The sequence below is a fragment of the Colletes latitarsis genome, chromosome 8 (genome assembly GCF_051014445.1).
Source record: "Colletes latitarsis isolate SP2378_abdomen chromosome 8, iyColLati1, whole genome shotgun sequence".
In the NCBI taxonomy this organism is placed as follows: Eukaryota; Metazoa; Arthropoda; class Insecta; order Hymenoptera; family Colletidae; genus Colletes; species Colletes latitarsis.
In genome coordinates, this window is record NC_135141.1 from 31,804,921 (window position 1) to 31,817,065 (window position 12,145).

General features: G+C 46.9%; 1 protein-coding gene across 4 annotated transcripts in view; it reads left to right on the forward strand.

Moving 5' to 3' along the window:
- The window catches only part of Eip74ef (Ecdysone-induced protein E74), a 189,865-nt gene that overhangs the window by 18,679 nt on the left and 159,041 nt on the right, over nucleotides 1-12,145 (forward strand). The window contains exon 1 of one of the 4 annotated variants that reach the window (XM_076771075.1): nucleotides 1,494-1,645. The exons of the other annotated variants lie outside the window; for them this stretch is intronic. The gene's annotated coding sequence lies outside the window, so the exon portion shown is untranslated. Of the gene's footprint in view, nucleotides 1-1,493; nucleotides 1,646-12,145 lie in introns of those variants that run through there. 4 annotated transcript variants of the gene reach the window in all.

Here is a 12,145-nt window from a genome sequence, read left to right on the forward strand (position 1 = left end):
AACACGCGAGGTAAATAAAAGTTCGTCGACGATGGAACGACACACACGCTCGCGCCGCGGCAAAGATAATAAATTAACGATACGCATCGTCGACGATGCATTGTACGGCGTGCTTTTTATTTTCGAAGGACGAACGGCATCGTCGAATCGTCGTCTAGCGTGTTCCATCGCCGCCTCGCGTTAATATTCGAGCCGATATAAACTCTGGCAAAGCATGTTTTTCGAGTTATCGAACGGGCAAAATTGTCTCGGGAGACTGGTAATCGGTCGGTCGAAGGTTCGACGAAAAGGCGAGCGGAGTTTGCATTTCGGTATTCTTATTTACATTTAGAGAAGGACGCGATTAAAGCAAGGATCTGGTTTGTCCAGCGATAAAATAAGTAATTCCCAAGAACGCGTGTTTCGAGAACGAGATACCGCGTGAAATTCAAATTGGACAATTTATAAACGTCGATGCGTATAATTACCGTCGCGGAGCATTGAAAGTTATTAATCGTTGAGGTTGTCGAATGGTAATTTTTCACATTTTCACGAAGCGTATATCGCGATCGAACGATGCGTCGGGGGTTCAATTAGCAGACGCGTTCGCGTCGCGGCACGTGGCGTTCGTTATCTAGTAACTTTCGTGCGAACTGTTTGTTTGCTCGTGACGGAGCGTCGCGCGATTTTATTGCTCGCATTTCGGGGTTATGCAACCGCCGCTGGCCGAAATTATCCACGCGCCGAAGAATCTTGCCAAAGGGGTAGAGAAAACAGCGTCTGTAAACGCAACTTTCGTTCGCGGGGCGTTTCGATCGGGGCTTCCTCGTTCGCCTAAACGGCGGTTATTAATGCCCGGCGAACGTCTGAAAATCCGAAGGTGGAAATAGACACGGCGGGGAAAGCGTGCATGGAATTTCTAGCGGCGGATTCCGGGCTCGCGGTGATGTCACAACTTGTCCATCGGTGAGAGATTAACTTGGCACTCTTGGAGCCCTCGCAGCCACCGCTAACGCGACAACTGCTAGCGCAATAAAAACGGAAGGCTGTGGGAGCTCGGAAGGTCACCACCACTGGCCCCTATACAGGGTGTGCGGCCATTTTAATATGGAATTCTAGAGGCCAAAATAAGACGAAAATCAAGAACACCAATTTCTTGATGGAGGCTTTGTTAAAAAGTTATTAACGTTTAAAGTTTCACCCGTAATGAATTTTTTTCTCGAAAATACGCAGGATTTCGGGGGTATGTCTATTCATAAAAAAATGCTTTTAATTAACCCCCACAACCGAAAATAATTTTTCCAAAACGATTTGAAATTGTTGTATTTAATTGTTAATAACTTTTTAACGAAGCCTCCATCAAGAAATTGGTATTCTTGATTTTCGTCTTATTTTGGCCTCTAGAATCCCCCATTAAAATTTTTCCCAGGGTTGGCCGAACACCTATATACCCCGTTCGATCTAACTTTGAGTTTCTTTCAATGGTTCCATTCTTGCCTCCCCTCTAGACACCCTCCCGAAGGTTCGAGACATATTTCGCAGAATCTTGGAATAACGAAAGCAAAGAAACGTTGGAGCCACGAAATTTCAGGATCAAGTTGCACCGACGTCCTGGATGCGTTCTAAATCCTGACTCGCTCGTATCTGGAGAACCAGACTTTATAAGGTAGCTATTTTTATCGCTATAAGGTAGCAATTTTGCATAGAGTCATATCGGAAGATGATTTGTGTAATCGAGTTTGTAGCGTTTTATATTCTTCCTTGAAATTAGTATAGATCTCCGAGACACTCGGGTGCAAATTTTCCTGGTTTCTTGCAGGTATCTTTAATAGGCTCGTATCTTAATTGCTACGTTGATCGTTGTTCTGCGTAGCGACGTTTAGTATAACCGTACGAGTGGCGTGGTAACCACCTGATCCAAAGGTCGGGAACGTGTTTTCTACCCCCTGGTTCCACCAGTTCCATGGGGGTACGAACGTAGAACGACTCGTTATCTCTTATCTTTGAGCATATTTAATTGCAAGGACGTTTTCTCACCCAGAAACGAGGTCTTAATTGCTACGCCGGCGAACTCGGTAGACAGAGTTCCGTATCACCGAACGATCTTTAGTCTTTTATTTTTTGTACGACGATATTCTACTTGTGAATCGACCGTGCGCGCAAAATATTATTCTTGCCTCGTAACGTACAGGTACCGAGCAAATGTTAATTGGCGTCGGTTTGGCTGTAACAGGCACTGAAACGAATGGAAAAAATCGGTCGATTAAAAAAATGGTTACGCCTCGAAGAGTAATCGGTAATTTTTCAATGTTTCTTGTATGACAAATGTATTGGGAGCAACGTTGAAATTGCCCGGTCTCGGTTAATGGTAAAGAAAAAGATCGCAGAATATTTGGCGTCGATCGGGTCGTTCGTTGCTTTCCTTTTATTTTACTTTTTAAATATTTAAAGGCAATTACGACAGGATACAGTCCGAGTTGGTTGTAACGATCACGGATGCAGCGAGATCACGACGGTAACGAGCAAAAACCATAATGATTCTAATTTACGCGTATTCCCATACGATTACGTAGCCATTTTTATTGCGTGCCGCGTGGATGTACCGGTAACATAGTTTGGGGAAATTTGTGAAATATCGTAATGTAATCTTTGAAAGAAACATCGGGCTTTACGATTCGCGAATAAAGACACTAATTAAAATCGTGTTCGATACTGCTCTTAATTACGGCGAAATAAATTGTGCTTAATATTCAGTGCACCGCAGTTTATACGAACGTATTAATACAAATAATGAGCAGGTATCTAAATGTACAATTTTTTTACCTGTAATGTGTTTCGTTTGTGTGTTTTTTTTTCAAAGGCCCTTATCTGTTCATTAAGCTATTAAAGATTAAATTAAATACAAGGTAGATTTAACTCATTACCGATACAGCGTATAATTGTTGTAAATAGATAATTTTACAGATACCACGGTGGTCGTTACAACCAAGTTCGATTCCGTTTCCGCTCTACATTTTATTTTCTACGTAGCCAAAACGAAACCGTGGAAATTAAATGAATTTCTTGTCGATTAAAATTCATATTCCGTGGATCCCCCAACCAGATAACGTTATCCTTGTTTTTAGGTATCGCGAACAATTGGCAACTCAAACGCCGATATACACATTAATTGCTCGAAAAGGTTCACCTTGTGACGCGTTCAATTTATGCGACTGGCGGTGTCTAATCGTTGCGATCGGTAACGACCGTGTATTAATAATGGGTTTCAATTTTTTCCCCATTCGTTTCGATTATTATTATCGCGCGTCTATGTCGCGATTGTTGCACGGATAAACCCATTTTGTCGAATGGTCTAATTAAGGCGCGGAACGGGGAACCGACGAGCCGTCTCGGGGCCCCCGAAATTCGCGTAAATAAAAGCAACGCGCGCGCCCGGGGATCGTTCCAGATGATCTTCGATCCGAACCGGTTTCACGGCACAGGAAACGAGCAACGCGTAAAGGCAACAAAGTATCGAGTTCATAATGAAAAAGTTATATCGGAAGCGGCGGGTTATTTTTAAGTGCAACTTGGACCGGGATCGTCCCGTCGTTTACGAGTCCTGTTTATTTCCGTTATAAATATGCATGTTCCTTTCCGCGTGTTTCGTCGTTACCCTTCGAGAGTACCTCGTTACTTCGTTTTCTCATCTGTTTCGCGGTGGACTGAAGCTTCGATCGCGGATACCGCGATAATTGACCGTTTCGGGTGCTCTCGATTTTCGCAAATGATCGATACAAAAAGCAAACGAGGATTTCGGGGTAGTTAGAGCAATATCTGATTACTCCGTGTAGTCTGACTCGAGATCACCGATCGTTTATTCGGAAACTGTATTCGGTAAATTAATACACTTTTTACGCGACGTTTATCGCGCGTTCGTTGCGCGAATTTTTCCCGAACGTAACGTGAAACTCGTAAAAGTTTGATCGACCATTCGGTTCGAAAATCGGGCGAAATGGGATTCGAAAGTCCGTCCATTACTGTCTGTTTCTACTTGCAACGATGTCAGGCCCAGAGAAGCAACAGTATCGACTCGCATAACGCTGGAAAGTTCTTTTTTTTTAAATAATTTTCTACAAATGTCCACTTTTGACGAGAATTTTCCTGGTTGCATGCGAGCGATTTAGCCTGATCGAAAAGCACGTGGAGCGACTGTTGGTCGATAGCGTGGCTGTTATATCCGTAACGTAGTCGCGTCTATCGATCTTTGCACACTCGTCGAGCTGCTTCGCCGCGGGCAACAATTCAGAGCGACGCGCCGTTAGTTGGGACCGCGATGCTGAATAATTGAAATCGTTTATTTATTAACGACGCCTCGTCGCGTATTTACATAATTGCGTGGAAAATGTTACATTGCCGCGCATCACGATCGTCGCCAAAGTACGTCGTAAACACGGTAATTAGCACAAAGCGAGGAGCATCGTTCCTCCACGGACGATATTCGCCGGACAGATCGCTGGATAATCTCGCCACATCCCCCCTCGCCTTGATCGTTGTTGTTCGACGCCTCGTCGTACTTGCGTGTTCTTGGACGAAGAAAAACCGAGACAAATCCGTTGCTTAATAATAACAATTTACTCGAGCCTGGCTGCCTAGCAAATAAAGATAGCGCGTCATTTTTCCTCGCCCGAAGGAGGAGAAAAGCAATGGAAATATCATCGAAGCGAGGCGTCTGGAAGTTTTCTAGGCGCGTGAAATAAATCGAAGACCGACCGCCAACGAAATTCCCGCGTCCCGACATTTCCGAAAAGCCGCGAGAAGAAAGGCTCGTTTGATCGAAATCAGCCGATTGTTGGCCAGTCAAACCCGCCGTGACAGCGTGTTTCTCGCGCTCGTGGAATTGTCAGGCCCTCGTTCGCGTAGGCAGGGGATTTCAAAAAAGAAAAGGAAAAAATAAAACGCGATGGAAAAAAATGAGCGTGTCTTTATAGATCGTATCGGCGTCCGTCGTGCGAGTTGAAAAGTGTCCGTCGCCTTGGAGAAGGAACCTGTCCGGTCCGCCGATAACCATTGAACGCGATTTAACGACGTCCGCGCGAGATTTCGACGAATGTTTCCGAAGCTTTTTGCGCGCTCGTAGGAAACAAAACCCGGTACATTCTGTGGATAGTTAACGCGGTCTACGATCTCTTTTAGATCCTGATCGACAGAGAAACCACATTTGAATGTAAAAAACACGCGCAATCAGTTCGTCGGTTACTTTTATCGAGGTGGTTAATTCTACTGTAATAAATTCATTTGATCGAGCGTTCGGAGCGAACGCGGATTTCAGTATGCGTTTCACGATCCGGATTGCCCTCGAGTCGGATTTCTGCGCGACGCGGATCGTTCCCCGGCACTCGAGCTCCAAAAAAGCACGAGTCGAATCGAGGAAGGAGAGAAACGATCGGCTGACGGAGCGACGCCGAGATCTTTGCCTTGCCCGAGGCACAAATCAAGGCCCTTCTTTGCTCTCGAAGGCCCCCACATGACTCAACCTTATTATTATTGTTAGTTTTACGCCGACAGGCTCGCGCTACGAGCTAGGTTTCTCTCTCTCGTTCGCGGTCGGTCGCGCGTATTGGCGCGTACGAGCCGCGACTAGGAAGTGCAAATCACCAGCGGGACGGCGCGCGTTCGCGGCGAACTCAACATTCCCACCTCGTCAGGGACGTTTAAGAGGTTATTTTCAACGCTTCGACCCGCGAGTTTGCCCCGCGGGGAAAAGGCCCGGATCGAGAACACGTACGGTTTCGTTGACGTTGGCTCGCCTTTAGCGAGCCTCACGTGGGAAAACAGAGCGAATTTGGCCCGTTCGGATTCCCAAGTTTTTCCATTCGCGTCACCTAACCGTACACGGCCATTCGCAATTCGCTCGTTACGAGGTGAGCTCTCTCGCTCTCTCGTTGTTTACCGGCGAAACTGACGCAAGTTTTCCGCGATTCGATATATTTACGGTCGGAACAAAGGCGCGGAAGGCGAACCGTTCTTTACGAAACGGCAGCCCGTCGTGGAAGCTCGAAGCATCCGTTCGAAGGATGACGGTTTCGTCATCGACCGACAAACTTACTTTGCATAAAGTCACACGTGCACGTAATTCGGCTTTATCTCCGTCGCGACGCATATTAAGCCCTCGATCCCGTTGTTAGTTTTAAGGGGATATTCTCATCGACGAGCTGGAAAATCTGCTCCCCGAAACTCGAGGGATACGTTTAAAAAAGAACAAACAAAATTGCGAAAGATCCGACCTCGAAATTTCTCAGACGATACAGAGTGTTTATTAGCTATCGAAACGTTCGAGTATTAAGAATATACTCGCCGTATGGAAAAACGCGGAGACAAGAGCACCTTGTTGCATCGTATAAATAGTAGTTTTACAACTCGAGCGATACTTTTATTTTTAGAATACCACCTGAAGGAGGTGTGTCCGTAATCGTCGAGCAGATAAAGATCGCCGGTTTAGGAACGAAGTTTACCAGTTGGTTCATAGTGCGCGCGGTAATCTTCTCTATTTCTCGCTCGTTATCGTTCAAATTCGAGGACACCGCGTTCCGGAATTTTCCGCGCGGTCTCTCTCTCTCTCTCTCTCCGCCGTTTCGTTTGATTTAGCATCGACCTTGGCTTGTTTATGGACTGCAAATCGCGGTTGCAACGCCGTTGAAATACACGGGAGCATCGACGCCGTTGTTTTCGGGCAAATATTTTGGAAGCGACTCGTCATCGGCGGCGCGCCACGTTGCGAAATCCTCGCGAAAACCGTCGGGAGCGCCGCGTGCTCGTCTCGGATCCCGGTTTGTCGATCGAGACGAGATCGATCCACGAGACTCGTATTTCCCGGCGCTGTTCGACGACGAGTCGCAATCGGACCGTTCGATCCGCGCGACAGATCCCCAGCGAATTTATCTGGCCAGATTGCCGTTATCACGAGCGTTCGGACTGCGTCGGATTTTACATCGGAGGCAGCGCTAAAACCCGATACCCGACCGCGATATCGATGTCTCTCCGTGTCTTTCTTCGCGTCTTCTATCACGTTCGCGCATTCATAAAACTTCTCGGCCCTCGTGGACCGGCCTCGAGAGTTTCTACGATCGTCATTACGCCTCCAAGGCGCTCGCCTGTCGGCCCTGGACCGTCGTATGCTCCTACGGTCTATCGTCTAAGCGCGAACGAGCGAGACGGATTGATAGAGACGAGAGATACAAACTGTTCTCTCTGGTCGACGTTGAGCGCGTACACACACGCGGAACGCGCGCGTATGTACGCGAAACTCTAGCCAAGTACATCCAATTATCGCTGCTAGACAATGAGCCCCAAGGTTCCGCGTCCACGAATCTCGATGACCGTCGTTCCTGCAATTTTTCAACCGCGTATCGCGCCTTGGAAAAGTCCCCGTCTGGCTGGCGCTTACGATGCCACCGGAAGCTTTCTTCGACTCGTGGGCGCGTAGATTTACATCCGTTTCCATCGTTTTTCCACGACACGGGGGGTCCGTTCCAACCCCAAGTCTGGACTGAAATGGATGTTAATAGAAATTAGCCGGTGCGACCACGTCTTGGGAAGACTTATTATACTTAGTAAAAATAGAGCGAGTTTTACAATACGAATATCGAGTGGAGGGCGGAGGCGCGTTTAAGGAAAGACCGTTGAAACGATCGACGTAGATTTCATATGCTAGTTATGATTGACAGTACTATTAACCGACTGCGATCAACCGATGACAATATTAGTCGACAACAACAACGAGTTGTACATTCGCTGCGTGGGCGGTAGTCTACGCATAACGGTAGATAAATCTTTAAATCGTTCTTCACTATCATACATTCTAGACTTAGAGAGAAACGAGAATCCTCAACGTAACTGTGAGATACCATTCGTAAATTTTTCAAGGATAAAACTCGGGTAAATAACAGAAAGAATTTTTTTTCTCGGTAGGTCTATTCACCAAAAATAATTGTGATTGACCCCCGCAACCGAAAATAATTTTTTCAGAACGATTTGAAATTTTTTTTCAACTCCGCTTGTTTTTCTTAAAAATTTGTTTTTGATTATGAATAAACACAACCATTGGTAACGTAATAATACAATTTCTTAATAAAAAATAGAATTCCCAAATACACCGGTTGTTCGAACATTCCGGATAATCGGAACCGTATGTGTATACGTTTAACGCAAACACAATCTCGAAGAATAGAAGTTACGAATCAATCTAAAATTTACATTCGTTGTTCGCGAACAAAGTTTGCCCAACTCCGAACAGTACGTGCTATTTATCCACTGTTATGTGTATCACTGCCCACGCAGAGAATGTATATCTCGGTCATTATTGTTGTCGGCTAATGCTGTCGTCGGTTAATACTGTGTTGGTGAATTCTGGTCGGTGAATTGTGTGTCGGTCGTTTCAACGAGACCCATTTGGATATGGTATGGATAGAGTAACCGCTCGCGAAGCATTCTCCGGAGAATGGTACCCCATTCCTACAGCATCCGACATTTTTTCAACGAAAAATAAAGTTTTTCTTGCCAGGTGGTAATATTTCACGAGCAGTTAGGTTCCGCGGGGCGTATCTTTTCGCGCGAGAAAATAAGTTGTGAGTCAAATTCAATATTTGCGATATCTAAACTGTACTTTCGATATCTTTCGGATCGAGACCGTCGTCGAAGGAACTGCACCTTGTCCGCGATGCCCACGCAGTTTCTGCGTTAATCAGTCCTTCGACACCGTGAGTCACGCGACATTGTGCGGCTTGCAATTGTTTTACGTCGTTTATAAAATGCTGCGCTGCGTCACGCTGCGCTCGACGTCTGGCCCGACGCAGGAATTGCGTAGGTCTTGCGTCGCAAATAGAAACAAAGATCGATCGAAAGTTTCCTATTTCCGGGGATGAATTATATCCTCGACGTTTGTTCAAACCATAGAGTAACGAATAGAAATATTCGATCGAGGTTTGTTTGTCGGTTTGAAGCGTGGGTCACCAGTGAGTACCGTGTCGTTAGTAGATCGTGGACACGGTCTGTCTGATCCAATACTACTCGCAACTCCTTCCGGGATCCAGTGTTGGGCAAAAGTTATTTCGAATATAATCGACGTTTTTCATTCGTTCTACGCCATAATCAATACACGAACAACGACTAGGATTTCATCTATCGTTCCTTCGCTTATTCGACGCTATTTTTACGCGTCTCGAAGATACCAGATTGCATGAATGTACAAGTTGACTGGCAAGACATTTCGTTGCATAAACAGTTATTTCTATTTATACCTTCGGTTTATAGAATATTAATATGTAAGGCGATTATAGAAAGTAGGACAAGCTGTAGCTATTTTCTAAACGAAGACAAAAGCAATTGGTACGACGAAAAGCTGAATCTGGCGATCAGAACGATTTGCAACGTCTTTCAAATGGAACCATTCACTTTTGTTTACAAAAGTCGTATCGTCGTTGAAAACATAATATTTTACGAGACATTTCGCATTCTACGTTAAGAAATAATTCCGCCAGGTATCGATGCTCGCTTCTTTACATGTTTCGTTTTGAATTTTAACTTGAGCAGCTATTATGCTCCAGTAATTAGTTTTTATCTTAACTTTTCTGTTATCGGTAACGAACCGTGTTTTTCGCCCAGGATATTCAGCGCGATATATTTCTGTAACGTTTTGTCCATTTTTATATTCCACTTCACAAATACATCGAAGGTAAAATTTGTTTAATTAACAAAATTTTTTAAATATTTCCTGGCGGATACAAAAAATCGTACCATTAAAAGATAGTCCTCGACGTACACATTCCTGTGTTAATTGTTTGCACGTCCGCTTGGAAACGAGCAACAGCAGTTTCTAGAATTACCCGGTACGATCTGTCTACATTTTATAGAACATTACTATATAGGGTGAGGCATGTAACATGTTTGCCTTGAATGGCTTGTAAATCACACGCAGAAAGAAACGTAATGCACAAAAGTTGCATGAATGGGAGAGAATCGTTAGTCGACGTTCCGAGTCTGTTCTCTAGGCGATGGCGCCAAAACATTGTTCTCCGACGATAACTTCCTAGAGCATCGGCAAGGGTCGATGCAATTTATAGGAGACCGGAGCTGAAATGCAAAGCATGCTGCACCGCGTCACCCTGCCTTCACCCTGCGGTCAATTTTATATGGCATATTAAAATTCTCCGGATCGTTTTCTCATACTACGCCCCGCCATTACAATCTGTTCGCCGAACGCTCGCTTCCCTCCGAACCTGCAGGTAAAATACTTATCCCGAGCAATCCCTCCTATATTCCTGACCTAACTTTCTCTACGTGCAATCCGCTCGTGGATCTTGGACCGTCTCGACTTGGTTTCCATCTCTCGCGTCGTCTTTCTCGGGGCATCGATTAGGAATCGCTAACGCGAATAATAAATTTGATTTTAAACACGACACACGTGCGTAGGAGGTTTTGGAGGAGCGAGAACGGCTCGTAGGGAAGCGGTCGTCTCGCGGGAAGAGGCGGATCGATGCGTCCGTCCCGGGGGCCGAGGAATTCCGTGACGCTTCTCGGGACTCGCGTGCCGGGCGCGTAGACGCGCGTCACGACGCGGCGTCGTTGGATCCGTGGTAACGCGCACCCTCCCGGTTACGTAAAATGTCGCGGTGTGTCCTCCCGTTGCCGCGATTATCGATCACACCGATTCCGTAAACATCGCGCAGATCGGCGCGCAGCGCGAGACGCAGTCGAGATTCCCGCGCTTCGTCCGAGGCCCCGGCTAAGGTTATGGCTTGCTCTAGGAGTGCATTAACCCCCGTCGGCTCGAGAGCACACCGTAGAAGAAGTGCACAAGTGTCGGTGGCGGGCTGGAGGGGAACCAACGACGGAGAGGGGGAGGTACGAAGAGAAGAACACCACATACCCCTCCTCATCCTCCTCCTCCTCCTCCTCCTCCTACTCCGGGTGTTCTCCCTTTCTCGGGTTCTCCTCGTCGCGCTCACGACAGCCTCTAGGAGTCGTGCTCGCCTTGGCGAGCGCGATGCAAGGCGCTTTTGCGAAGTCAGGGGCGACTTAGGAAGAACCGTGGGCCGCGATCGAGCAGGGGGAGGAGGGTTCCGGAGGCAGAAGGTGGCGGGACGAGGTGGGGGACGGTCGTGCGGCGACGACGGCCGGACTTTCTCCGGAGAGCGAAAGTGAGAGGGCCTCCGTACGCCCCTCGACTGGCCCAGCGGCGCGGCGGGGCAGGGGGCCCGTTGCTTTCACCGTGGGGCCCCGACGCCGATGCACTTTTCCGCGACGTAGAAACTATGCTGGCCCTATCGGCGATATCGTGCCTGTTTCGCGAGAACAAAAACACCGTAATTATAGGCTACACGGGCCCCCGACGGAGAGTCCGTCCCAGAAGGGGTGCCCGGTCCCCACGGAACGATCTCTAAACGTCTTACGCGGACCGAAAGTATAAAATAATGCAACGCAAGTTGCAAATACTTTTCTCCCTAGCTATGGAAATATATAATAATTTAAACGGGATTATTTGTGTCTTTGTGGTACTTTATAGATAGGCTCGTAGAGCACGCACGTCGAAAGGAAAGGGGGTCGTGGTAGTGGTTGAAATTTAGGTGCACTGTGAACAGGAATTGATAGGTGCAATTGAGAACGAGTAGGATGAACGTTAGCGGAATGATACGAGATTGGTACGAATTAGGTTGTACAGATGGGAAGGAATGCCGGTGCGATAGGGTCTTCTAAACGAGACACCTACCGTTGCGTTGCGCTCGACCGATCCATTTTTCCACAGACGTATGTTTCTAACGCGATAAAATAGAAATGTAAAACGATAACTTCCAGAGATCGTTCCTAAACGCATGTTCGTCGCTACGGTAAACGTTGTCAATCGCAATTCCTCGACAAAGTTCGATCATTTGCAGCGCGAGAACCCCTCTTTTCCCAGGGAACTGTTACGTTTTCCGTGATCCCCGTAAAACGGAGCGAATTTCGAATCGCTGTCAATGTCCTCGAGACCTCTACCGGTCCGTCTAATCCACCGAAACTTTCTTATTTCCCAGGATGCGCATTCCGCGTGCACGCGAGGGAGAGAGCGAGCGACCGTTCGCGTGCAACGAGCGCTGCCTTAAGAAAAAGCACGAGGCTCTCGCGCGGCGGCAGCGACACCATCGTACGA